The sequence below is a fragment of the Fistularia commersonii genome, chromosome 6 (assembly GCF_037954325.1).
Source record: "Fistularia commersonii isolate RoL2024-O1a breed Wild chromosome 6, RoL_Fcom_v1.0, whole genome shotgun sequence".
Lineage (NCBI taxonomy): Eukaryota > Metazoa > Chordata > Actinopteri > Syngnathiformes > Fistulariidae > Fistularia > Fistularia commersonii.
In genome coordinates, this window is record NC_141289.1 from 10087420 (window position 1) to 10112235 (window position 24816).

The window sequence follows — 24816 nt, forward strand, 5'->3', positions numbered from 1 at the left end:
TAATGTTTTTTTTTTTTACAAATGAACACAACTAGCTGTTATTTGAATCAATTTTATTTCTTCTACTAGGTAAATACTAACAATCACAACTGAAGTGAAGTTAATATTGTTTGTTAAAATGGTCAAAATCCGAAACAAAATATGTGTTTCCTTAAAACACATGTACGAGTGCATTCATTTATTTGAGATTTTTTTTTTCTTTTTGCCGATACACTCGGAAAGTGATAAGTGTTCATTACAATCCATTGATCTTCCACCTGCAGCTGGCATTAGAAGGCTTGCCTTCAACATTCAGTGTTTATTCCATTGAGTGATTTATTCCATATTCAGATTGTCATCAATCTGGAAATTCTGTTGGATTTGAAATATTTCTTTTTGCCCACAATGTTTTTTAACATTAGGCTAGAAAAGTTAATTTTTGATAAACTGTACTTTATTGAATTATCTGTCATCTTAAATTTGATTTATTCTTTATGGTGTATATCCAGCTCATTATGGTCAAAGTCCTCTTGTAATGTTTCAAAACATACACAAAACCCATGAACCACTATGACTTAGGTCTCTAATAATGCTTTCAAGCAGTCACTGACTGCAACAACTTTGATGCCACATGTTTACATTTGCTTGTGTCCTACCCATGGATTTTGACAGATAGCTTCTATCTTATTTCATTCTGTTCATCAAATGCAGTTGTAATTGTACAGAAATGAAACTGAAGCTTCAAACAAATAGTATTGTTCTTCACACTTATTTGTAAATGTAGATCATTTACAATGATTGATGCTTTGGAGATAAAGTCAGAGAAGCAAGACTGCAACGGTTTGCAGATATACAGAGGAGGGATAGTGAGGATCTTGGTAGAAGGATACTGATATTCGAACTACCAGGCAAAAAACCTGAAGGAAGATCAAGGAAGAGATTTGGGGCTGCTGGTTGGTTTGATAAAAGAGGATCCAGCCAACTGGGTCTGGATGGAGGCAGGTGATTCACTGAAGCGACCCCCTGATGGGAACAGCCAAGAGGAAAATAAGAAGATTATTTACAATCATGCATTTTAATCATTCACATATGCTCTGGGATCAAAACATACATAGAGCGTTTCAAAGTGCCTCGACTTGCAAAGAGATCTGGTTGCATCTCTTTAAACTCACTTCCATGTCCCGACATGTTTGCACATGATTCTGCATATTCCAAGTTGCTTTTAAAGTGTTGACTTATTTTTTTTAACTTTTGTAATGCTTTGACATACTCTTAGACCTGACAGTGTGTGCAGAGTTGACACACAAATGTTTCTAGGAGTCAGATTTAAGAGGAATGAGCAGCACACAAATGTGACAGTACCCTAGTGTGTTGTGTAATATGCCTGGAGAGTTTTATTCTTTATTTTTTCTGCACCACATTTTTTTTTTTTTTTTTTTTTGCTGTGTTATAGCTTCTCTCTCAACTCAGATCATTTAATTTGGCAACCCCCCCAAAGTACAGAGTACTAAAACAAAGCCCTAATGCTTGTTTACATAGTTTTAACTTGAAAAGAAACCATCTTTGGAGAAATAATCCCAGAGTCTACGAATGATATGGCTTCCCGATGCCTGAGTGTATGTATACATTTACTGGATTTGCTGGCTAAGTGATATTCCAAAAGATGGAGAGTGTGCACTTGAAAGTCTGAGTTTGTTTCAAAGACTCGCTATTAAATCATTTGTGTCCGTGTTTGTGTGTCTGCTTCTGCCCTTGAACCACTTGATCTGTCCGGTTGGCCTGAGTGTGAAGGGGCTGGGAAGAGATATGAAGCTGAAGAACTTAATTGGTCCATTGAGGGTTTTTGCTAAGAATGGAGGGAGGAGGAGAAAAAAGGAAAGCTACAAGTGAAAGAAATAGAGCAAGGAAAAACTGACAAAATATGCCAATAATAGAGAAGTCTGTAAAGAGCGCAGTCATAAGAATAATACAGAACGCTATGTATGAAGAAAGATGACAGACAGGTGGGGGAAGTGAGACAGGGCTTGTTAGAGAGCTGCAGAAAAGAAGCAGAGGGGTATAGAAAAGGAGTTGGGGGAGATTGAGAGATTGGGTTGAAATGAAAGCAGCTGTAAAAGGAATTGAGGGGGAAATGAAAATGGATTGAATGGGAACACAGGGGTGGAAACAAAAGAGAAAGGATGAGCGATGGTAATCTAGAGAATATGTGAGAGTTCGACTGATGAGAACGGAGAACGAAGGAAGGAAAAGGCTTTCATGTCTGCTTTCGAGCCGCAATTTGAGAGTGAATTATAGCCGCGGCTGAGAGCAGAAGAATATTAACCTGACACACATCCTGAATCCAGATTTTGCTCAGTGCCGTCAACTGGTCTTAAACTGCTCTGTTTTCTTTCAATGCTGTGCAAAAGGGCATTTCTAAAAACAATCTGAGAGGTGTAAGGAGGACCTTCATTTTATTTAAAGGAGGATCTTCATATTATTTAAAGATAACTAGACATCAAAACAACCTACTATGCGATTGAAGGCAATCAGCCAGAATGAAAGGACAGATGTACAAGACAGTGGGGAGACCAGTGAGACTGGCCTTGAAACAGTTATCATAATGAAAAGACAGGAGGCGGAGCGAGAGGTTGCTGAGATGAAGATGCTAAGGTTCTCATCGGGAGTGACCAGGATGGATAGGATCAGGAATGAGTCTATGAGAGGAACAGCGCATGTTAGATGTTTTGGAGAGAAGGTCAGAGAAGCCAGACTGAGATAGGACGGTCATGTACAAAAGAGGGATGGAGAATATATTGGTAGACGGATGCTGGATTTGGAGCTGCCAGGCAGGAGGTCTTGAGAAAGACCAAAGAGAAGATTTGGACGTAGTAAGAGAGAGGATATGAAGATAGTTGGTGTGAGATAAGAGGATACAGAGATAGAGAGAATGGGGTTAGATGGAAAAGGTTGATTTGCTGTGGCGACCCCTGAAGGGAAGAGCTGAAAGAAGATGACGATATCAAAACAACCACTTCAGTGCCTTTTTATGAGAAAAAATATTTATAAATTAACCCAGTCGTAAAGATGGTCTAACTTTAGTGGGTTAATATAAACATGCAAGGTGCTATGTTTGTAATGTTATGTTTTCCCGTTCCCTCATCATGTGTTAATTCTTCTCCTCCACTTGTTTACATACTTCACCCCTTTCTCCGAGGCCGTGCACGTCTACATTCAGACAGCACACCCACCACCATTTATGTAATACGTTTGGCAGTGGGATGTGCGGCTGGCTGTATATGAAATCAAAGCCATTGGAGAAATGTAGGCGTGAGTCACTTGGTGAGTCCCCTTGATCAGTTCAGGCCCTCAGCTTGAGGCTTTACTGAAACCTGCACCAGTTTCAATTAATTTTCACCCTGGAGTCCTTGCTTACATTGTTCTCATCAACCGAGAGACAAAGAGAAAGAGGACAGAGACACCCACTGAGATTCCATCACTCCTGGCACGCCTTTGGAACAACCCCTATAAGATTTTAGGAGTGGATTGTTCAGTGGCAAAACTCTTGAGATTTGTGACATGATCAAGACAGCAGTGGATGTGTTTCATCTACAAAGTGTTTTCTCAAAGTTTTTTGCAAAGAACATGAGGTAGTGAGTTTGAATTTGTTGTATAGTTTTCAGTATTTTTTCTTATTTATTTCTGTACTTGTTCCAACAAGGCAATATCAAATCATCTAGAGTAGAGATACTTTATTGATCCTGAAGGAAATTAAGGTATCTTGCACATAATACACATTGCACAGATCAAACATATTACACATATTTGCATACATACAAACAGTCACTTGGCAGGAAAAAAATAAAAATAAATAAAAATAAAGATACTGATAATAATAAAAATAATCCAAAAAGGTAAGACAAGTATCCTGATAAGGTGCCTTGCAGTAATCCAAATTGAATAAAGTGTCCTAATAAGACTGTCCTGTGTAGTGGAAGAGTCCTTTACTGTGGTAGCTATCCAGATAGTGCAGTAGATTTTTGTCCAGGGTATCATAGGAGTCTCCTCCAGGGTCAGCAGACAAGTTTGCAGCAACATATCACAGCATAGAAGAGCACACTGGCCATAACAGACTAGTAGAACATCAGCAGGAGTTTGTTCCAGACATTGAAGGACCTCAGCCTCCTGAAGAAGTAGACCCTGCTCTGCCCTTTCTTGTAGAGTGCATCTGAGTTCGCAAACCAGTCCAGCTTATGGTCTAGGTGTACACCCTGGTACCGGGTGAAGTCTCCTGTTGTGGACATACCCTATAGGCTGGAAATTTTTAGAAACACAAAAGCAAGGACACCCAGCTAAACATAAGACAAATTTAATCATGTACACAAGAGGGGAGAGGCACAGTAAAGAGTCTCAAGGCGTCATTGTGCACCTGCACTGTGAGGTGCAGTCATTGTGTACTTGGTCCTACATCTCCCCAGTCGTACTGCTCCTGCCTCAGCAAGTATAGTTGCCCTTACGTGGTGTAAACACAGGTGTTATAGTTGTATTGCTTTGGAATTTAAAACAATTGGAAATATACTATAGATGCCAAAGTTGTTCAATTATGCTGGTTGTTTTCCATATGCAGTTTTAACATGCAATGGGGCCCGGTGGAATTTGATTCCGGTAGGAGTGGATCTGGTACTGTAAACAGGATTGGTCTGGCGGAAGAGTATGCTGCGCAAATGGACAGGTTCATGGTTTTGACCGTCTCAGATATCCATTCTAGTTCTTTTCTCCGTTATCCTGTTTTTTTTTTCTTAAAATATATTGAGTGGTCAGATTTCGAGGGTCAAAGGCCATTATGCTCTTTTCCTGTTTCAACCTGTCTGGGTTCGGGGCCGTATCATTAGTTTCACCTGTTGCGTTTGTTGTTGGTTTTAAGTTGGGTTTTACCGTATTAATCTTCATCAAGCCCATAGAGTAAGTTCAGTATGTCCACTCCCATAACTAGCTAAAATGCTGTACTACTGGATTGGCAAGGGCCGGTCGCTCCCAGGGAGTTTTTTTTATTGTAGGAATCAATGGATTGGATTGGATGGATTACTGTTTCCTGAAAACTCCCCCGGTTACTATCACCTTGTGTCTTGCACATATCACATTGCGTTTACATTGTTTCGGTTCACACCTGACCCCGGACCATGCGAACACCCAATCCCATGCCGGGCATGGCCTATGCACATGTCTTCAGACTGTTGGTGTGGCTAATGCAGCCCTTCTCAGTCTGTTTGCTCCTCGCAGTCTTTAACCGGTGTTGTTCTGCTGGGATTGGTTGTCCGGCGTATATGGTACGAGTGCTTGTGCTGTTGTTACTGTGGAATGACCGGTGGGTTCTTCGAGATGTGGGTCTGGATGGGCAACAAAGATTTTCCATACCACTAGAATACTTACTACTGAGAGGAAGAGTCCACACCGTCTTGGAAGGCAATACAGATACCATGGTTTGTGCCGTTCCACGTTGTCTATGGCTCGCAACGCTGTAGGTGATCAGGTTCTTCTTTCTTCGGACTAACCGCTGCCTTTGGCTTCTTGTCATATGTTTTGGGAATCTTTTTGCAGTGACTCACGTGGATCCAGGTGGCCCTTTCGGCAACTTTTACGGCAGTGTGGGTGACAAGGAGGATCTGGAACGGCTCTCTTCAACAATGGTGATTCATTCCATCTGGTTCTTTGATGATCTCTCACGATGGTCCGGGCTTTAGACGATGCAAGGGTCCTTCAGCCTGCTTTTACCTGTGATGACGCTAAAGACAGCAGTGCATGCAACTCTTTACAATAATTTCATTATTTCACTACCCCACATATCTGTGGGTTGAAACACCCACAGGGGCGCATTGACGCCCATGTTGGGTGGTCCTCCAAAAAGAATTTCATATAGGTTCAAGTTTACTCTGGCCCTTTTTCGCAGGCACATATACATCAGGACTTGTGGGAGTGCCTTTGTTCAGGATAAATTAGTCTCCTGACAACATTTTGCCAATTTGTTCTTTAACGTCCTGTTTTTCCTTTCTACTGCTCCCCCACTCTGAGGATGATACGCACAGTGCCTTCATATGTCTATTCTCAGGGAATTTCCCCAGGGCATCCACAGTTTGATTGACTAAATGTGATCCATAATCACTCAATAGTTTGGCCGAGATTCTCCATTCAGGAATAATTTCCGTTATCAGTGCTTTAGCCACTGCATGCGCATCTGTTTGTCTACATGGGAATACTTCAACGTATTTTGACCTCCATGTCCACCATTACTGTGGATGTTAACTTGACAAAGTCCATTATTATGTGTTCAAATGGTTTTGTTGGAAGCGGCAGTTGCTGGTGGGATATTTTGTGATTTAGCTAGGTTGTTTTGTGCGCAAATCATACACACTATGCAGTATTTCTCCGCATATGTCGTAAACCTTTTTATATACCAATATGCAGCCATAATTGACGTCATTCCCCCTTTGGACACAATGGTCTCTCCCATGAGTCCACTTAGCAAAATGTGTTAAGAAATGTTTGGGAAGACAGGGCTTCTCATTAGGACTCCACCATATGTTGGAGTGGAATTTGCATTTGTTTGTGCGCTGAACACGCTGGGTGGAAATTTTGGGGGGTCGGGAGAGGCGTGTGTTATGGACAAGCATGCAGGTGAGGTGACCAGAGCGGTAGGTTTGCCTTTGACTAAAGGAAACGTCTCTTTCCAGAGAGCCCCGAAATCATGAACCACTCCAAATGCATATCGTAAATCCGTGTATAGGATTAATACCAAAACCATGGTGCGTTGAGCAGAGAAGTGTGGCGGCAATGCATCTGAAACCAGCCCATCCACATCCACAACCTGGTTGATGCCATTATCATCACGAGAGGCTGAAGCATCTACGTAGAGGATCAAATCTGGATTGACTAATGGAGTCTCGGACAGATCAGGTAGAGGAGAGCATATTTGTTTTGGGTTCAGCTGGGTACATCGCTTGACGGTAATGGTGGGCATGTCCTGTAAGGTGGTGATATACCGCAAAAAACGAGCTGCTGACAAATGGGAGGTCTTTTGATCTATTAAGATAAGAGATACGGCATGTGGAACTAAAAGAGTGAGTGATGCATAGCCCACAAAGTCTCCAGAGACCATAACTGCTGTCTGCAAGCTTCTGCTTGCAGACAGGAGGGCAGTCTAGTTGCTACTTTGTCCAATTTAGAGGAAAACTAGGTGACAGGACAGAGCCCATCCCCATTTTTTTGAAGTAGCACTGATATCATACACCCACCCTTTTCGTCGCAGGTTTGGACAAAAGGCCGAGGTAGGTCTGGCAGGCCCAATGTGGGGGGACTCTGAACCAGACTTTTGCTCACATGTGTACACGGCAGCCATGTTCATGTGAGTTGGAAAAGGCCGTCCTTATGGCCCTACACATTCTGTTCAGGACATGAGTTACCAGAGTTGCTGAAGCGGTTGTCGAAGAGGTTCAGCTCGTTGGCCCTGGACATGTTGCCATCAGCCTTGCCACCCTTTACTCCACACCCTGTGACGTTTTAAACTTCCCTGCCATACCTCCTTCTTGTTGTCATCCTGCATTTTCTTCTCCACCTTCCTCCTTGGCCTCCCTCAGGCTTCTTTTCAGTTCCCCTTGAACATTCCGCAGCTCTGTCATATTGCCCTCCTTAAAAGCTTTCTTCTTCTTGTTAAGGGCTTTTTTGAGATCACTTGGTAGGGTAGCAGTGCACAGTCTTAGTGGGTATTGCAATGTCCATACAGAAGTTGAGGTAGTCAGTTGTGAATGCTGTGACCTCCTCCAAATTCTCACTGTCTTGTAATACACTCCATTCAGTGGACTTGAAACGACCCCTCAGCACCTACTCTGCCTCCGATGTCCATTCTCTGAAGGTGCGTGTGTTGACTCGAAGTTTTTGTACTCGTGGCTTGTGCAATGGTTACAGGTGAATGAGTGATTATTGATCAGTTGATGGTCATTATTCATTCATTCATTCATTCATTCTCTACCTGAGAGAGAAAGATCCCCCCTCCTAGGACTGGTTGCCAGTCAATACCAAGGCCATGAACACAGACATGCAATCATTCACACTGTCATTTAGATGGCACATACAGACATGCAACCATTCAGTCTCTCATTCGCATGCCTTGGCAATTTGGGGGCTCCCATGAATCCACTGCCTTTCTTTTTGACTGTGGGAGGAAACCGGAAAACCTGCCAACTTCAACATGCCAACTCCACAAAGAAAGGCCCTCTGTCAGAATCAAACCAGGGACCTTCTTGTTTTTGTGGCAGAAGCACTATCTGCTGCCCTGTCATAGTGGTATAGATTCCTATCTTCATTTTTTTTATTAATTTTTACATCGTTTCCTGTGGAAAAGTTTTAAAAGAATCACCTGTCATTACTCACTTCAATACATTGTGGTTTGACCAGCTCTTTGCATGATTTTGACCGCTTTGATGTTTGAAGAGTGTCAGGCACTGGCTTTCCCAACATACTTTTAAATACTCTGCAGCTTTTCTTGTAGCTGGGGCTTCATCCACAGACAGAAATATATTTAAAATATTATTTCCAATCAAGTCAAATTGTCTCATTACAATTTTCCCCAGTAGGGCAGATCTGGACCACACTCCCTAAACTGATTTACAGAAACCAGGCAGATCCAAATTCAATGCGTTTGGCCTTCTCTCCCAATCGGTTGGGGGGGAAAGAGAGAGCAAGAGACAAGGACAGAGAGATAGAAATATGATATGTCTGATAGAGATAGAGACATCACCATTCAGACAGCAGGCAGATTCAATCTGTAATATATTCAATGTAAAATCCACTCTTGAAATCAACATCGATGTTGCATTGCTTTGCTCTTAACGGTTAATGAGAGCACGTTAACTCTAGTCACACTGAGTTGGAAAGACATTGAAAATGGCAAAAAAGGATTTCCCCAAACGGGCAGGCGGGGGTCCTGGGCAAGTGAACAAGGCTTGTTAAAAAATGGAAATGCGGACAAATGCGTTTCATTTGTTAACTTGTTCAGTATGCATTTTAGTTTTGTTTGTGGCATTTCTTTCTCTGTTCTTTATGTACATAGGCCAATTTAAAAAAAAAAAGAAAAGAAAAAAAAACAATAGTTAAACACAAACAAACAAACCACAGTTTATCACCTTAATTCACAAATCATTAAATTAACCTTTGTGACACTTCATTTAGCTCTTCAAAACACTCAGTTGTTTTGTTTGTGGGGAAATCAAAACACTGAGCTCTTCAAAAGCTTCACACGTTCTTATTTTTTTGCACTTTAAGAATCAAAAGAGTGGGAAAGAGAGAGAATCCAAGAAATCTATGGATTCTTTTGATTAAGCGGACTCCAGCTGCAATCGTGCCACCCAGACCAATGTTCCTTGCAGTGTGCTAATGTTTGCGTGGTTCTGGTTGCTATGGTTATGCCTTTCTCTGGATCAGTCTGCAGGCGGATAAATAATGCACACTAATGCTGGCGCGGTGACAGCACTGCAGCAAGCTGTTGCTCACCTCAGCTCTGCTCTGTAAAAGACTTATGATACACATACCATTTTAAATCATTTGCACATGCTGCAACATGAATGCATTCATCTATCTCCATGCACATCAATTATTAAATACCCCTACATGCAGAAACACCCAACAAACAATATCATCTCCCTATTGATTAAAGCTAACTCGAGGTGCCAGTCTGTCAGACATGTTACAACAGAGTGAGATATCAAAAGGTGTTTTGACACAATTCTGTCTAATGATGCGTGCGAATGAACACCGATGGACTGATGTCAATACATTCCCTGCTGCAGGAGATAATGAATGAGCTCCCTTGGTGTTCATCTCTTCACAGGTATTAGAAATTCTGAAAAGATGATTTGATGCAAAGTATTGAAGTAGTCCCTAAATGCATCAATGGAGCAGGCTATTAGGTTTTTGTATGTTGTTTAAGGTTGAATGCAATGAGAAGACTGTGGCATTCCCTGGTGCTTTCATTTAAAGAATACACCAACAACTCCATGAACATATTTTTGCTTCCGTTTTACACATTCACAAACAACCATATGGGGCTGTTATACAGTATCTATCTATCTATCTATCTATCTATCTATCTATCTATCTATCTATATATATATATATATATATATATATATATATATATATATATATATATATATATATATATATTGCATTCAGACTGTGCAAACATGTATAAAAATTAGTAGGAAAATTTTAAAAAGAAATGCGTAGATGAGAAGTGAAAAGTCCAAGCAGTAATTTGAATAAACAATAAAGTCAATGTTACAAGACAGTCAATTATTTCTTGTATAACTTTCGAACGAGTCGAATTTCTTTCTTATCCCCAAATCTATCCTGATGTATCAGCTTACAGTTTCACCATATCATTTGTGCTTGAATAAGAATGGCTTTACATCCTCTGAATTTTCACTACTAGTTTGCAAATGTTGAAGGTCTCGAGGACAATTTGTGTTGCTTCCACAGGTTAGACATTTCCAAGCCAATATGTTGCATAAGCTATGGTGATTTTACAATGATTTTTTGGTTACCATTATCACTCATTTATCATTTAATTATTATCTATGCAGCTTATCCCATGTTTAGTATCACTGAGCAGGAGACAGGGTTCACCCTGGATTGGTCCCCCATTCAATTATAGGACCACATTTTGTGACCCACAACCATTTACTCTCATTCACACATTTGCGCGATTTAGGGTCTCCAGTTTGGTGATAAACACAGACTATTGCAAGTCTTTGTATTAATATTCTGATTTGTAGCATTTTTTTTTAAATTCTGGTGTAGATGAAGAGTAGTATTATGCTTTGGTTGAAAACAATGGCAAAGGGAACACTGGTTACCGTCTCTTGTTGTTTTTTTTCTTTTTTTGTCTTTCTATTCTTTGATTGCAATCATGTAAAAGGCTAAGGGTCTCTCACCCACGCAACCATATATTGCACACGCCTCCTCACACTGGACTTTGGCATCAATGCAAGATTGTTTGGAAAAAAAAAAAAAAAAAAAGATAAAACAAAATAGATGAAGAGACTAAATCATGGAGCAGCACAAACACAAGCGTTTCCTTCGATTGAGTCCCTTCAATTTCCACCGTATTTTAATCCTGAGGGGCAAAAAATAACAACTCTGTAAAGCGTGGATCTTTCCCCAAGCACAAAGACGAGCTATTTCTAAAAGACATGATAATAAAAACAAAATACAGAGCATGATTTTAGGTACATTGCTCTCTTGATTTCCTTCTGGTTTACCTGGCTGATGACCAAGTCACACAATTCAAGACGCACTGCCACCTCTTCTTCTTCTTCTGTAGGCTTTTTCCTTCAGGGGTCGCTACAGCGAATCAACTTTCTCCATCTAACCCCATCCTCTGTATCCTCGTCTCTCACACCAACTACCTTCATATCCTCTCTCACTACGTCCGTAAATCTTCTCTTTGGTCTTCCTCGAGACCTCTTGCCTGGCAGCTCCAAATCCAGCTTCTGTCTACCAATATATTCTCTATCCCTCCTTTGTACATGACCGTCCCATCTCAGTCTGGCTTCTCTGACCTTCTCTCCAAAACATCTAACATGTGCTGTTCCTCTGATAGACTCATTCCTGATCCTATCCATCCTGGTCACTCCCAAAGAGAACCTCAACATCTTCATCTCTGCAACCTCTAGTTCTGCCTCCCGTCTTATGCTTTTTCTAGGTCCACAAAAACACAATGCAGCTCCTCTCTGCCCTTCCCTGTACTTCTCTATTAGCATTCTCAACTCAAATACTGCATCTGTAGTACTCTTTCTAGGCATGAAGCCATACCGCTGTTCACAAATGGTGACTTCTGCCTCAGTCTAGTTTCCACCACTCTTTCCCATAACTTCATTGTATGGCTCATCAATTCTATCCCTCTATAGTTGCCGCAATTCTACACATCCCCTTTATTCTTAAAAATAGGCACCATTACACTTTGTCTCCATTCTTCAGGCATCTTTTCACTCTCTAAGATCTTGTTGAATAATCAAATCAGAAACTCTACTGCTGACTCTCCTAGACACTTCCGAGACCTCAACGGGTGTATCATTAGGACCTACTGCTTTTCCATTCTTCATCCTCTTCAATGCCTTCCTCACTTCACATTTACTAATTCATGCTACTTTGTGGTCTACAATAGTCACCTCTTCTGCCCTTGCCTCTCTTTCATTTTCCCCATTCATCAGCTCTTCAAAGTACTCTTTCCATCTTCCCATCACTCTTCTAGCATCTGTCAATACATTTCCCTCTATTCTCAATCACCCGGACCTGTTGTACATCCTTTCCATTATTATCTCTCTGTTTCGCCAACCTGCATAGATCATTCTCACCCTCCTAACTATCCAACTGAGCGTACAAGTCATCGTACGCCCTTAGTTTTGCCATTGCTACCTCTATCTTTACCTTACCTTGTATCTCCCTGTACTCCTGTCTGTTTTCTTCAGACCTCTCAGTATCCCACTGCTTATTTGCTAACCGCTGTCTCTGTATATACTCCTGCACTTCCTCATTCCACCACCAAGTCCCCTTATCTACTTTCCTTCCAGATGACACACCAAGTACTCTTCTACCTGTCTCCCTGATAACACTAGCTGTTGTTGTCCAATCATCTGGAAGCTCACCCAGACCATTTCTCAACTCCTCCCTGAAAACCATACAACACTCCTCCCTTTTCAGCTTCCACCCCTTTGTCCTCTGCTCTGCCTTTGTCCTCTTGATCTTCCTTGTCACCAGAGACATCCTACAAACCACAACCCTATGCTGTCTGGCTACACTCTCATCTACAACTACTTTGCAGTCACTGATCTCTTTCAGGTTACATCGTCTATACAAGATGTAGTCTACCTGCGTGCTCCTTCCTATGCTCTTATAAGTTACCCTCTGTCCCTGTTTTTTTCTGGAAAAAGGTGTTCACTACAGCCATTTCCATCCTTTACCAAAATCTATCACCATCTGTCTCTCTGCATTCCTATCCTGTACATCAAATCTTCTCCTCACTTCTTCATCCCCTCTATTTCCTTCACCAACATGCCCATTGAAGTCATGCCCATTGAAGACCGGCTCAGGTAGACACTGCTCCATGTCCCCCCAAGGCAGGCTCGGTGAGACATGGGCCACTGGCGCCCTGAGGCTGCATTTCAAGACACACTGCCACCAAATGTATTTTATATTTAGAATTTGCTTAAAATTGTATTATATGATGTAATGCTGAAGAATGCTGTTGGATAAGGGGGTTGGCATGTGTATTAATGTATTTGGATGGAGCATATTGGCTTGGAGATGCACCTCTTCAATGATGTAATAAATATGAACAGCTCTGTTCGAACAGTGAGGACTAATCCTTGCCAAGTATGGGTTGGATGAATTTGATGAGAAAACAATAAATCAAGTCTTTGGCATCTCCAAGAACAATGAAAAGCTCTGTATTCAGAGTGAACCCCACTGAGACAATATTATTTTTGATCTGGGTCTAATTCTCCTCAAAACCGTTAGGGCCTGTTTTAAAAATAAAATTTCAACAGTTTATAAATCTATTCCCTCACTTTGCTCTGCCCATAAACTCACCTCAAAGTCTGGCAAAGAAGACATGGCATTTTTTGGTAATTTTGTATCAAGTAGAATTTTTGAACTAAAATGGGTCTTAAAACCTTGCATTCCCCTTTATGTTGTTTAATGTCAAGAATGAGAAAAATGTATGAATCTTTTTAGGGATTTGTCGAAGAAAATAATTTAAAAGGGAAGACGAAAACTATTTATGGGATATTAAAAACAGGAATGTTGCTTTCTACGTTGAATGACTGTACCCCTGTTGGGTCACAGGATGGTCAAGGTCTATGTAGGGACAAAAGAGCTGGGCTTAATATCTAGTGGGGAGGCTGCCATCTGTGGGTGTGGATGCTGTTTGAATATAAATTCCTGCCCCAGGGTGTCCTGTTGCACCACTTGGTGCTAAGTGAGGCTTTGCTTCCTCACCTCCTCCAGAACCTCATATGAGCTGACTGCTCTTTTCTATATGAATGTCAAACCTTCTACTATTGTGATGCTCATCATCACATATGCTAGAGTGTTTTACTGTGAATATGTCAGTGTATTAGTCATTAAACTTGTGTACTGTTGAGGTCAGTGGCTCAAAAAGGACCTAGAAAATCACAGATCATTATCTGGCCCTCTTTGCCTAAAGAGGAGTTTAAAGAATCAGTTATACTTGAAAGTACATTTTCTCAATTAATTCAGAGTCAGCTAATTAAATGCTTGTAAATGTGACTGTATTAATGAAAACAATGCATCAGTCATTCATTGTGTATGCCTGCATTAATTAAACAATTTTATTTTTTTTTGCAACGTGATTGTTCCATAAATAACAAATTGAATAAAATGATTCAGTTATTCGAATCAAGGCAAGTCTAACTAATATTGTGTGGTTTTTAAGAATTCAGTACATTATTTCAGCTTTGTTTGAACTCCCTAAATTAGAAAATGAATAAGCCCACAGGATGGATGTCCCAAACAACAGATTAACTGGTTTAACTTGCCTACATTAACAGGGTGGGTGAAGCCCTGTCACCTAACTGTACTCCAGCTGCTGAAAACATCTGTTAGTGGTGAACAGATGTCCTTGGGAGGCGTGAATCTATTTGTGCCAACTTCACAGACCCAAGGAATTTTTCACCATTCCTTTCAGTCTTGTATTTGCATTCACATGCAGGGAGTGTTTTGTATTCAGGTTCTAGTTATTGTACCACTGATTTTAGCATTTAAATTTTAAATGGGAATTGACTCACCACTTATTTCACTGGTTGTAGTGCTCATATATGAGTGGAGTTTGGTAAAGTCTGTGGGAAATGTCATGGTCTGATTTTGTTTTGCAATTAATGAGCAACATGGTTTTCAGAAAGAGAGTCCTCTTGCTTCCTCTATGGGGATCAATAAAGTATTATCTTATCTTCACATTAGGTCATTGGGAACGTTTTTGGATCAAAACACTTATGCATGATTTGCTGCCATTTTCAGCAGAAAATCCAATTTCTCCATGCTTTGAAATTTGAGACCTTCTGTATAAATAATGGAAAAAAAAAAAACATTTGGAGGAATGAAAAGACACCTTTCATTGCCCTTGAACTTAATTTTTCTCATGTGAGAAGCGTATAGGCTACACAATGCAGGCTGCAAGGTAGAAGAGCAACTTCAAATAAAATTGTTATGTAAAGGGGCTTTTTTAAGGTTTAGTGTTTCGTAAATGTGTGCTTGCTTCGTGCACACATGTTTTTGGGGAAAAAAACAAAACAAAAAAACAAAAAAATCTATCTATTTTTTTCATACTGCCAGAATTCCTCTTAGGTGATTAATTGAGCCTGGTGTTCCTGCAGAACATTGGCGATTGACAAAGGCCCTCCATCCTCTCACTCATGTGCTGTGTAATCATTGTGTTGCCATAATGTCATATGGGATTTCTACATTACACTTCAACATGCGAAAGAGCAAGCAATTGAGAAATGAACACCTGATTACTAGATGGACACCAGCGCCATATGCTGTCTCCTTTTCTGTGTGTGGTATCCAAGCGATGCTGCATCTTCTTAGTTTTATAATTTCCTCATGTATTAGTGCCTGGTGTTAGACAGGCCTGGAACCAGAGGTAGATGAATGAGTACAAGTAGTTGTTCTACTATGGTGGTACCTTTTTAATGAAGGGGATTTGGCATATCCCCAGATATATATTTTAAAGGTTACCATGACTACTAGTGTGCTCCTGTTTATTTCCTGTGTGTTCTTGTAATCGAGTTTTATGAACTTGTGTGTTTTTAATTTTTTGCAGCTAACATAACACATTCTGTCGCATATGTTTTCTTGTCTGGTTTGTGCTGCACTTGTTAGAGATGGTGGGCTACTGTAGCTTTTGTCAGCGATATTTTGGTCATCTATATGTGTATTCATTACATACTTGGTTTCAGAGTAGAAAGGACAAGCACCAGTATGCCTGTAGAAGACACAAATACAAACACAAAAGACTACATGGGAAAGGAACACAACATTGTGTTACATGTCAAGTAATGACTTGAAATACTGTGATATAAAGGACTGATGCTACACTACCAAACAAATTCTCCATATATTATTGCAGACACAATGAAATGACAATGAATGTCAATGAATGACACCACACCCCAGAATGATTCAAATTGACATTCTACGAGCATTAGATCCTTGGTATTGATGTAATATTAACTGCATGCCATTACATGCCAATAACAGCAGATGCAGTGTTAACATAATTTGGTCTTTGGACATACTTGAATCGAGATAATTGCTCACTGTTTTTTTCACAGACCTTCAGAATTTCCACCATGCATCACTTAACATTGCATTCATTAAATGTGCTATCTGTGATGCTGAGAAACTTGTTGCATTCAGTGGTAACTTGATATTAATTCAGAGGTTTACAATCTGCTTTCCAAAGGATTTACTATTTCTGAGGATGGCTCCAGAAAAAAAAAGGTTGATAAAAGACACTGTTAGAATTTGTTTAATCATATTCCTTTGTGTAGCAAGGAGCATTTTTGTTTCTTTCCTTTAGGTTTAAGGAATTATAACAATGGCGCCGTCTCAAACTCTAACTGGACTTTTCTTTCAGATACACAGCATGAGGTGATGAAGCAGACTTGCTTTTCTGGATGCCTTAAGGGCTTCAGCTGTCATGTCCAATATTTCATTCTCAACCTCCTCAAGGTCAATTTGGTGTTGGTATTGACAGTGTTTGGGGTTGAGGGTTGGGAGGTGTTGTTGGTGAGTTTCCATTGGTTTTTGGATGGTGGCATGGTGGTCTGTTGAACATCTTGCTAATGTGCTTCACCACACCTTTCAGTGTGAGTGCTTCTTTTGAGTCCTTGATGTGTACTTTCATTTATTGGAAACTGCCTGAGAGATTGTATTTGTTAGGGTTACTTCAGACTGAGGTTTTTTTCCTTTTTCTGCATCAGCATTATCTGCTTGCAAAGCTAAATCCTCTATTTATTGGTTTTTGTGTTTTTTTTCTTCCCTATGACTTCTTTTTCAGACCTTTGTACCTCTGGTGTAAAAAAAAAAAAATCCTCTATCTTTTTTTGAACCATGGTTTAAAGTGTGACCTTGTGTGCTACAAAAGTGTTTATATCTAAATTTTGACTCATGTTGATTTTTTTTTTTTTTCCCTTTGGTAACCATTTGGTTTGGTTCATGCTGTATTTTCAATGTGATTAGATAACAGTTAGCATCAGGCCGTGTTGCCAGAATGGCAGAGGGCAAAGTAATAATTAATTGGTAGAAATTCCAGCTGCTGCTATCAACATTCGGCTTTTGGAAAATGTAATTGAATACGATGACCTAGATAACATGATAGGTACAGGAAGCAGCCATAAGGAAGTATGAAACGGCTCGATTGCAAAGTGATGATTTTTGTCCCTGTGTATGTGTTTGGCAAAATGATGTATTGTGACATTTAGTTGATTGTTCAATGCCATTTCTCTTTTGTGATTGGCTGTTATTAGACAGGCCATGTAAATACGGACTGAGATTAAAAACAGTGCTGCTGCTTGCTGGGTTTTAACTGAGTGCCCCATCCTCTCCTTGCCTCAGCACTTAAATGTGAAATAAGGTTACCCAATGTCTTCAGCTGTGGTGACTGGAGTTAAGCTTCAAATTCGACCACTGATTCCACAGTGGGGAAATTCAAGTGTAGAAGCAACAAAGGCACGGAGCAGGAGCAACTATGAAGCTATGATTACACAACAGAAAGTCTTAAGAACATGAATGACAGAAAGATACAAAAGGATATGACAAAGAAAACTGTACAGCACAAAAACTGAAGACAAATGTGTACACACTGAAAACGGGAAACTAAATCTGAGAATAAAACTCAAAAAGTTTCCATATCTTTGGAACTATTCAGTTTCAGTATTTATAAATGATATTGGTATTTCTAAAGCTTATAGATCTCTTCCATTCTCATGAAACCAGCTGACTCGTGACTTTCACTGAAGTTTGGGCCCTCTGAGTGGCACAAACTAGAGGAAGGGAATATCACTGATGTACTATTTCAGTGATACTCTTTGCCCTTGCCATGAACATGCTGGTTAAGTCTGCCGAGCCAGAATGCAGAAGGCCCAAAACCAAGTCGGAAATCTGTCAGCCCCCCATCAGAGCATTTATGGGTGATCTGACGGTATCAGCAATATCAGTTTCAGGATGTAGATGGATCCTCCAGGGCTTGGAGAGGTTTATAGCCTGGGCCCACATGTGCTTCAACCCAGAGAAATCCAGGTCTCTAGTCCTGAGGGGAGGGAAGGTGACTGACCAGATCCACTTCTCACTCAGAGGCACCAAGAGTCCGTCAGTCACAGAGAAACCTGTGAAAAACCTGGGGAAAATCTTTGACTGCTTCATGAAGGATGCTGATTCCATCAGGGCAACCACTGAACAGCCGGAGTGCTGGCTGACTAAAGTTGATAAGTCAGGTCTAACTGGAAAATTCAAGGTATGGGTGTACCAGGATGACATCCTGCCCAGGATACTGTGGCCATTGCTGGTGTATGAATTTCCCATCTCCTCCAGGGAAGGGTTTGAGAGGAGGATCAGCAGCTGTCTGAGATGCTGAGTGGGGCTACCCAGAAGTCCAAGCAGCATCGGCCTCAACAACAACAAGCTGACTCTACCAATCAACAGCCTAAAGAAGTAGTTCATGGTTGCCAGAGTGAGGGAGGTTCTCCAGTACAAGGAATCCAAGGACCCAAAAGTTGCTCTAGCTGGTATCGAGGTGAGGATTGGCAGAAAGTGGAGGGTGCAGGAAGCTGTGTACCAGGTGGAAGCACGGCTGCTCCACAAAAAGCTTGTTGGATCTGTGGGGACCGGTTGGGCAGGACCGGGAACCATACCAACAATGCACCTTAGCAGACTCAAGAGCAAGGAAAGGCAGAATTTGGTCCAACTCAAAGTGAGGGCTGGAGTTGAGGAGCAGAGTGGAAACAAGTTTGTGGGGTTGGGGCAACAAGATGCTTGGACCAAATGGGAAGAAGCCATTGACAGGAAGAGTTCATGGCCTGAGTTGTGGAGGGCTGAACCCCTTTGCATCAGATTTCTTCCCAGTCCTTGTATGATTTTCTGCCCAGCTCATCAAACCTCTTGGGACGAGGTCGAGCCCCCAGCATGTCCCTTGTGCCAAAGAAAAGGAACTCTGGAGCACATCTTCAGCAGCTGTTCTAAAGCACTCAGAGATGGCCACTATCACTGGTGCCACAACTAGGTGCTGAAGTCAGTTGCTGAGTCCATCAATACTGCCATCGACTACAGCAAGTGCTTGCAACCACCGAGGCATGGAATGACATTCATAAGAGCTGAGGAACAACCTCCTCCCCAACTGAAGGCCCAAACAGGTCTCCTGGGAACAGCAAATGACGGGGAGCTAAGGTTGAACCTGGGGAAATAACTGAAGTTTCCTGAAATATCATGGAAACCAGCATTTGGCCAGACATTGTCCTGCACTCTGAGTCATCCAGACCGGTAAATTGAGAGCTTTGCCTTTTGACTCAGCTCCCTCTTCACCACAACAGACTGGTACAGAGTCCGCATAGCTGCAGATGCTGCACCGATTTTGCAGAACACTTGTTGATCTCCTGCTCCATCCTTCCCTCACTCATGAACAAGACGGTATAGTTCTACTCCTCCACTTGGGGTAGGACCTCTTCCTTGGTCTGGAGTGGGCACTCCACCCGTTTCCGGCTTAGCACCATGGTCTCGTATTTGGAGGTGCTGATCCTCATCCCAGCTGCTTCACAATCAGCTGCAAACCGTTCCAGTTAGCGCGGGAGATCATGGCCTGATGAAGCCAACAGAACCAAGTCATCTGCAAAAAGCATAGACTCAATCCTGCGGCCACCAAATGAGATCCCCTCGGTGCCTGTCTGCGCCTAGAAATTCTGTCCATAAAAGTTATGAACAGAATCGGTGACAAGGGCTAGCCCTGGCGGAGTCCAACTCTCACCAGAAATTGGTCTGACTTACAAACGGCAATGACACAGATCATACAGGGACCGAACAGCCCCTACGACGGGTTTTGGTACACCATACTCCCAGAGCACCCTGCACAGGATTGCCTGCAGGACACAAATGCCTTCTCCAGATCCACAAAACACATGTACAATGGTTGGGCAAACTCCCATGCCCCTGGAGGACCCTGCCGAGTGCATGGAGCTGGTCCACTGTTCCATGGCCAGAATGACGGCCAGAGACGGAGACAGGGCTTGGTGACGAACGCCTGGTGGCAACTAGATGGGCCAGGCCTTCACCTATGGGGCTCATCTGGGCACAGCCCGAAGGAACTACATGGGTCCCTCTTCCCCTGGGCTCACCAGCCACAGGAGGGGCCACGGGGGTCAGATGAAGTGCGAGCCAGGTGGTAACCAGAGCGGGGGACCTTAGCCGTCTGATCCTTAGCTAAAGAAGCTGGTTCTTGGAACATGGAATGTCACCTCTCTGGCAGGGAAGGAGCCCGAGCTGATGCGCGAGGCTGAGAGATTCCAACTGGATGTTGTTGGACTCAACATGACACACAGTGTGGGGTCAAGTACCAGGTCTCCTGAGAGGGGCTGGACATTATTTCTATTTAATAATTATTTTTGTGGTAAGGCCATAAGCCTTAGACAAGTCTCCCAAAGGCTAAATGCCAGCAGCTCTCCCCAAAATGAAGAAAAATACAGGGTTGGAAAAAATGATTTTAGGAGTGTAAAAAGACCAAATACATAAATGAATAAAAACAAAATACACAAATGAGACAGAGAAAAAGTACAAAAAAATTGAAACTTTGAAGGTTAATCTGATAATCTCTTGGTTTTATTGAGGAAAATGTGATGCTTTTGCAAAGTGCTTTTTATATTTTTCTGGATGCTCCCATAGGAGGACAGGTGAATAGTTTTTAAGAGTGTCTGACAATTCAGTCAATAAATTGCAAATGCGAAGGTCACTGAGGGATACTTCTCTTATGAAATAGCACTCTTCCCATCATTCAGCCAGAGGAATGATTGGTGGGTGGGTGTGTTTGTGCGTGTGTTTGTTATTTCAGTAGCTTATAGCATCAAGTATTTGCTAACAGGACTATTATTGACAAGTTGCTTAGACCTAAATAAATAAAGATAAAATCTACTTTTGGTCTTTAACCATTTGGTTATGACCAAACAGGAATGCTATCTGCAGGTTATTTCAAAACGAGGAATTATCAAAGGAGGAAAGGACATGATTTTGACAAGCACAGTTACTCTCCCTCAGAATGCTGGCACTTTGAAGCTATATAATGAAATCAATTTAGAATTAGGCACTGAGAGACTTTAGTGAATCAATTTATGTATTTATATTCAAGCTCAAGGACACTATTGTTTGGAAAAGCAAGAAAATGTTGCTCCGATGTAGTACCTCATATTTTCACCCTGTTCTGTCTGGTCGAAATAGACATTTTAACCTTAACATGGCTCCTGTCATTGGCAAACATTTTGTTATTGCCCGCTGTTGAAAATAAGCCTTTTATGTGTGCAGATATGGACTGAAAGGTCACTGTGACCCTGCACTACCAAAAGAGGGGTTTGTATGGATTCACAAAACTGATGAATATGGCTCTGGCGAGAAAAACTGTATCCCCTGAACTTTTCCTAGCCCAATAGAAAGAAAAAAACTCATTATATAGCTAATGCATGTATTAGAATGTGTTGTGTTTTAATTTATTTTCTTTAGATATTTATTTCAAACAATTACTAATTATAAAAATTCACATTTTGCTTTTGTCTCATGTTCATTTTACTCTCCTTACATGCTCAAATGTAGTAGACAGAAGTACACATGTATGCCTACCACATTACGTCACTCAACTTCATAAATTCACCATCTACATTTCTGCAGAGCCCCAAAACAATATCCAGTCATCACACTACACACAAAAGAAGCAAACTAAAGCCAGCAATCACACAAATGTCTCTTGAGATCTACTCCACAATTGAAGTTCATCAACAATACAATACATAAAGAATGGCATCTGATGTCTCTGGCCTGCGGAATCACAATTTTTCAAAGTAAAGGGTAATTTTTATATGCCATTCCAATCTCCCTTACAAGAGCTCATCTGAGTTGCATTGACTTTTGGTTTGTAGGCCTGAGCTCTTGGCAGTGATTAAATGATTTGACGCTTTGGCTATAGTTAATTTCCAGGGTGTTATAAAAGTTTTTGAATTCTAAACAGCGGCTGCAAAAAAATAATGGCAGCCACAAAAACATATCGTTTATAGTGATGGCAATTTTTTTCATGTCACTTGCATTTACCCAGGAACTTAAATAGAATTTCCAGGTGCCCTCATTTTGTTTGGCCTAGTTGTTGCTTGGCCTGTTCAGCCATTAGGTCTCTAATGTGCTTCTGGGATTTGATGCAACTGAATCCCTCTCTCATGAAACAGCATTTTGAGAGCTTGTGTAGCCACATCTTTGTATTGGGGTCATGTAACTGTAGTGAAATTTGACTAAAAATGAACTGCAGAGAAGCTCTGACTACACTTTTAACTGCTACAAGTATTAAAATAACAACCGTGTTTATACATTTTTTAAGCTACGCGTAGGTAAATTAAATTTGTTGAAAATAAATTTTACGGGGGGCAAGTGCAATTTGGGGTATGGAAAATCCCTTTGGTTTATTTTTGATATATTTGAACTTTAGTGTAGATGGTGTTATAATTTTTTTGTATTCACAATACATTTAGAACACATCAAATTTAATCAAAAATAATAATTTTCAACAGACAAAACTGACTCTACTGACATCAATTAGTTAATGTTTTATTAATTCATCATTTATAAGGCTTATCCCCCACTCAGGGTCGCTGTTAATGATTTTAGTAAATCATAGTAATGTGTTGTAATTGGCTTTGGTTTATTGTTCCAGATTTTTTATATTCAGGACTTTAAAATGACTTTAATGATCTGAAATGTTTTATTCCTGAATGAATCTACAAAACGGCAAGGTTTCAACTTGACAAATCATCTACTTTTTCGGCTTTTGCTTCAGGGGTCGCCACCGCAACCATTCTTCAATGGTTCTCTACAATCTCTCTGTTCCACTTGGGTCCCTCTCATCCACACTCATACGCTATATTCTGTCTTGCTGGTGCACACCTTCGTTCCTCTCCTTTCCAGAGCATACTTCCACTTTTCTTGGTTTCCTCCGCCTGTTCTCTGGTCCCACTATAGATCATAATGTCATCTGCAAACATCATGGTCCATGGAGATTTGTGTCTAACCACCTCTGTCAACCTGTCCATCACCACTGCGACCAAGAAGGGGCTCAGAACTGATCCCTGATGGAGTCCCACCTCCACATTGAACTTCTCTGTCACACTTGCAGCACACCTCACCACTGTGTCACAGCTAGCATACATGTCCTGCACCAGTCTGACATATTTCTCTGGCGCTCCAGACTTCCTCACACAATGTTATATTTTCTCTCTTGGTACAGTGTCACATGCTTTTATCAAGGTCTACAAAGGCACAATACAGCTCCCTCTGACCTTCTCTGTACGTCTTCACCAGCATTCTTGTGCTTTAGTTTCCACTTCTTGAAAAATGGCAGTATGAAATTGAGACTTGAAGTGTGCAGCATGCCTTGGTTGGAACAATGTATGTCTGTTTTTATGTATTTTTTTTTCTGTCCATGGTTTACCAATGCAAGGGAAGGGGAGCAAATTGCGCAGGGGGAGGAGGGGAGGGTAAATGAACGGATACACGAGTATGCACGTCCCTCTCTGTAAATGTGTGTGCATCATTTTATCCTTGTGTTTGTGTGTGTGTTTGCAGCACACCCAGTGCCAGGTTTCCGCTGTGCCAATCTGTAGCGTTCTGGACATGCCCAGCCATCAATCAGTCGCCTGCCATGACTGACTGCTTTCAAATACACAACCACGCACGCATGTAGGCCAAAGCACATACATATACACGCACACAAACATAATTATTTAGAAAGAAAAAAGGCCACCCACCATCTTATTAAAAGTCAACAGCTGCTGTTTATCTGGGGAAGAAATAGTTACCCCAAATATTTATTGTGGATGCCGGTTCATCTTGTTCCCAGTCTTCCTGCTTGTCATACTGAGAAATTTAGCTCTTCCTGATGGCTATCAGCAGAGTATATGTGACAAAAAATGTTTCATTTGTGCAGTGATTGAGATCAAATTCTTTGTAGCTGGAAATCAATAATCATGTTGGAAAATTTTTAACAGCTCTGCATATGTGTCTTTATGTAGTTTACAGGGGAAAGTGGCTCAGTGGTCCAAATATTAGGGTTTCATATATAACAGAATGTATACACCTGACTGAATCTGGCAACTTCAGCATCATGCAGAAAAATGAAATGCTTATTAAACAGTGTTCTTAAAACAGCGTTAACACTGTACCAGTGAATATAATATGCTGAGAGAAAATGCAGGGACAGATGGTGTTTATCCAGTGACTGAGTTTAAATTCAGTGTTCAGAGTACAAAATTAGAGATTAGCTTTGAATAATGGGCGCAGTAGTTGATATACATTATGTATTACACTTACCCACCCAACATATTATATTGGCCTAGAAAATCATGTTCATTAATGTACAGTAGAACCTTGGCTTATGAATTTAATTCATTCTTTGACTCCGTATGGAACTGAGATGTTTGTGAACCGAATCAATCAAAAGGTGTCAAGGCTAGAAGCTTAGGAGCGGGTTTTAAGTTGTACTATCATGTTACT